Genomic DNA, 4,931 nt, shown 5'->3' on the forward strand with positions numbered 1-4,931 from the left:
ACATGTCTTTCTGGACAGAATGGAACTCTTGTCGTGGGCCCAGAAATAGAAATGGTAAAACTTTTGAAGGTTTTAAACCATAAAGGTTAAAAAAAAAAAGTTTAAAAGAGAGACCACATGATTGAAATTTAGGAGTGTGACTTTTTAAATAGCTTTCTATATATGTCTACAATGATCTGACTAGTCCCAAAATCACTGCGGATAATGTGGGTCTAATTGTCCTTTTTCATATAGTTAGAGATTATGGAAAAAAAAAAGATAAGCAGCTTCTTGGAGAGTGGGAGGAGATAGAAGAGGCCTCTGAAGAAGCTTTCACATCTATATAGAACCTTTCTATTAATTCAATAACTATTTAGTGTGCTTAGTGACAGAAAAACAACACCAGACACTAATTAAAGCAGTAAGAATAGATTTTATTCAGTATTAACTCTTGCAATAAAGAAGGTACATCGTGAACTAAACTTTCCCAAAAGAAAAGGCTCTAGAATTTTTAAAGACTGTGCTAAGACAAAGGCACTGAAGGGTGGCAAAGGGTGTTGGTCCATGTGACTAGGCCACCTGGGTTTATTAATTGGCACTTATCTGGAGGAGCAACAAACTTTTCTTATCTTTATGATAGGCAGTGGTACAAGTTAGACCAAGGTACCCACCAGGCTGGGAGGAGATAGCTCTCAGGTTCCTGAGAAGATATTTCTGGATGACAGAAGATGTGTATCTTAAAGGGGCAAAGGGGCGGAGAAAGGATTTACAATTGCAAGCTTTCTAAAGGAACTGCCTTAAGAAAGGGTTCAGGAGACTGTATGCCTATCGCCAGGTTTTGGCTAGAACAAACAGTAAATTCTCCTGGCAGTATTGAGCTTTCTCACACAGGGATAGAGGTCCTCCTAGACACATGATCTTAAGCTGCTGGAAGCCATGCTGAAGGCTTTGGCCAAGGGGAGAGTCTTTGTCATGAATACGAGTGGACAAGGTAGTGTACTAAACAATGGGGGTACTGTGGTATATAAGGTAGACACAAGACCCTTCCTTCTTGGAGATTGTCATGTCTGTCAGAAGGACACCTAAACACATAATAATAAACTAAAGTGTGATGGCTGTTACAGTGTAGCATTTCTCAACCTGTGTTGTGTTATGTGGACTACTGATACCGTCAGGAGAGAGCAGTATAACCCTTCTGTGAGGAGTGATAGCAAATTTCGAACAATCAAGCCATCAACAAAAGACCTACCTAGTGACATGAAAGGCTTCCCTGAAGAAGAAAAATTAAAGTTAATACCTGAAAGAGTTAGTAGAAATTATCTGGAAAAGCTTGGGGAGGAGGAGTTGGAGGAATTGGTAAGAGACAAGTTCCAGATAAAGTTAGAGTACATAGGGCTCCCCCGAGATCCCACCATGGGGTGTTAAGAGAAACATAGGTTAGAGCATGGATGGAGCCCAATGAGCAACTGGGAGAAAGTTGGGAGATGAGATGAAAACTGGAGGAAGGCCAGGTGATGCAGAGTCTTACAAGAGCAAAAGGGAGTCAAAGAAGGGTGTAAAGAAGGGTGGAGAAACAATAACATTTGGTCTGTAGAAAGTCCACTCTGACTGCAGTGTAATAAAACAGATAAGGAAAGAGCAATCCTGGAAGTAGGACAAGCCGTTGGCAGGCTGCTGAAGTAGACCAGCCGAGCAATGATGGTGGCTCAGATTAAGTGACTGCAGTAGGAATGAACAGAAATAGGAATAATTTCTGGGGAAAGATGTCAGACTGAACAGATGTATCTTCATTTTCTTCCTTCTGAAACTGTTGAAAACACAAATGGGTTTGTTTGTTTTTTTTAAGCTGAAGTCCATACGGATGGGAAGAATGAGAGAGGATGCTACAGCAACAGCATTTGGGAAGGCACCAAAGAAAAAAAATGGACAAGTACTAGATGATTTAGAAAATCAGTAATGGGGAAAGCTCAAAGGCAACTTTATTGGCACCATAGAATCACCAAAAGTTATGTGACCTGCTAAGAACCTCAGGCACCTCAAGAAGTGGCAATAAAGGGAAAGAGGTCCTGTAATTAGGAGGATTGGTTAAAACTAGTTAAGAAGCTATTAGGTCCCCTCCCCCACTTGAGTAACTGGACTTTTGACGTCCTCCCTTTAGGAAAATAAAAACTAAACTCTTCCTTCTGGAGAGAATAAAACAAAAGGATGATTAAGCAAATATGTACATACTGAATAATAAAACAATTTATTCCACCACCCCAGCCCAATTTCTCTACTCAGCTTCAAGAACACTAGCTGCCAGGTCTTCAGTGTCTAGGAGGAGAGTAGAAGAACCTTCTTTGGGTCGTGAGAACAAAAGATCTAGAGATAGTGAATCAGGGTTTCCCAATAAGACAGCCCAGCCAGATCACCCCGTAATTAAGCTCACCGTCAACAAGCCCCAGAATACACCTTCCACTAGCCCACGTATTTCTTCACCACTTGTTTTAGACTACAGGCCTCACCTCAACTCAAAATGAACCCCAACTGCTTCTGCCGCTCTGGTGGCTCTTGCATCTGCAATGGCTCCTGCAAATGCAGAGTACAAATGCACCTTCTGCAAGAAGAGCTGCTGCTCCTGCTGCCCCGTGTGTTGTGCCGGGTGTGCCCAGGGCCACGTGTGCACAGGGGCATTGGACAAGTGCAGCTGCGGAGCCTGATGTTAGGAAAGCCAGCTCCAGACGGAAACAGAGCAATGTGTACAGACCTTTATCATATTTTTTCTTTTTTCCTACTACCCCGACTCTCTCGATACATTCCCGTTTCTATGAAATATTAGCATGGCAGTGTAACTGGTCCAAAGTCCGTGTGCCCCACGCTGCAAAAGACCAAAACTCAAAATGTCAGAGTTTTGAGTAAAGGAAGATTTATTAATCGAGAAGGCACCAACCAAGAAGATGGGAGCCCTTGCGGTACCTCACATCCATGTTAAAGTACAGAGATCAGGCTTTTTTTTTCAGTCAAGGGAAGGGGAGATGGGAAGGGCAAGAAGTGACTGACCACTGCAGACATCCGAGCACCAGCAGAGGTCTGAAGAAGAATGTACTAGTTGATGTAAGTCCAGTCACAAGATTCCTGCATATCTTTGATAAACAATCATTATTTTTGTATATACTGCCCTTATCACCTCAGGAGAGGCACATTCTGATAAGAGACTGTTTTTGTAAAACTCAGGCTATTAGCAGAATTCCTCTAATAATTAGCATGTCTATATGCAACATTAAGCAGAAGCTATTAGCCTGAAGGCCATGGGAACAAGCAGGCTGGAACAAGATGGAGTCAGAGAGGCCAAGCATTTCACTCTGTTTCAACAATAAACTCATATAAACAAAGCAAAACAAACAAACACCAAAGCTCATTTATATGTTCTGAGCTCCCAATCACCTTTTTAATCCCCACACTTTAAATACAACCACCATATAGTTGAGAAGATCCTTTAACATGAAAGATCAAAACACACACAAAAGGAACAGGAAGTGGCAACTTAGAAAAAACAACCTACACAGGAAGGTAAAAAACATTAAAATTTCTACCAATAATATCTTCAGAGTGATAAAAGGATTGGCAACAAAGAAATCTATTTAAAAAGAAAAATATTCAAGAAACATAAAAAGTCAATGGAAGACAGATAAATATGAGGAAAAGTACCCCCAAAGTAAAAAAGACAAACATGGAAGCTAGGAGAGAAACCTAAGAAAATTAAGAGTGCTAGGCAAGGAAATCACATATCTGAATATTAAGAGTTCTGCTAAGAATAGAGACAGAAAATGCAGGAGAGAAGATCATCAACCAAAAAAAAGTTTTATTCCCAGAAATGAAGGATACATATTTCTAGATTGAAAGAGTTGAGTACTCAGCACAGTAGTTAAAACCATACACACCCCAAAGCATGGAGACAAAGATCCATCAAGATTCCAGAAGGATATAAACAGATCAAATGTAAAGGAACTCAGCTCCCAATATATTTACCTCTCAAGTACCCTTTCTGAGGAAGCATATGGAAGAGATGCTCCACCAAAATAAAGGAATATGCTAAGAGTCTTCCTATGTGAAATATAGGAAAGATATGGTTAAAGAAAAAGAAGCAGGCCCAGGTTAGGGGTCACTCCCCCTCAGAACAGGAAACCAAGGCTTAATTGCAGTTTCAGCCCCTCCCAGGAATGGACTTTAACCCAAACAGCCTGGAATTTCCTGATCAACACTAGTGAGGTAATCTGCCTGATAAGACCCCTACCTTCCTTTCCCCAAAGGTAGGTGACCTTGCCTGAAACAGTTTTTCAGGGGGTTTTGTTTTGTTTTTTTTTTGCTAATAACGTCCTTGTCCCACCTTCCTGTCTATAAAAGCCTTCCATTTTGTACAGCTCCTCAGAGCACCTCTCTGTTTACTAAATAGGATGTTGCCCAATTTGTGAATCATTCAATAAAGTTAATTAGATCTTCAAATATACTCGGTTGAATTTTTGTTCTTTAACATATTTGGTGGCAGCAGTGGGATCCGAAACAAACTTCTGAAGGCATTCAGGGACAAGAAACACAGCCATAGTACCCCCAAACCCCTTGAGTTCAATGTCTTTCTCACCATCTTTGAGCACAGGGGTAAGTTCCTCAAAGTTCTGAGCTTTACTTTCTTTCCATCCAGCTCCCAATCTAACCTGCTTTTCAGTAGAGGGCTTAGCAGGTCAGCTTGAGCTGGCAGACCATTCCGTCCAGAACACAAAGTCCCTAGCCTTTGGTTTAGTCCCCAATTCCCCAGTTGTTTGGAATCCATTTCTTCAGTTCCAGTGCACAGTCTATGCAAGTTTGTTTTCCTCATCTTAAGGCTTAGAACACTTTTCCCTCACTTTTCACCTAGCTAATTCTCATTTATCTTTTAAGTCCTAATGTAAATGTCACATTTTCAGAAAAGCTCTGAA

At 41.0% G+C, this 4,931-nt stretch overlaps 1 pseudogene; it reads left to right on the forward strand.

The window, feature by feature from the left end:
• Positions 1-73: 73 nt before the first annotated feature.
• Positions 74-4,465, forward strand: LOC105291444 (annotated as a pseudogene).
• Positions 4,466-4,931: the final 466 nt, after the last annotated feature.

Source organism: Pteropus vampyrus, unplaced genomic scaffold, assembly GCF_000151845.1.
Source record: "Pteropus vampyrus isolate Shadow unplaced genomic scaffold, Pvam_2.0 Scaffold46, whole genome shotgun sequence".
In the NCBI taxonomy this organism is placed as follows: Eukaryota; Metazoa; Chordata; class Mammalia; order Chiroptera; family Pteropodidae; genus Pteropus; species Pteropus vampyrus.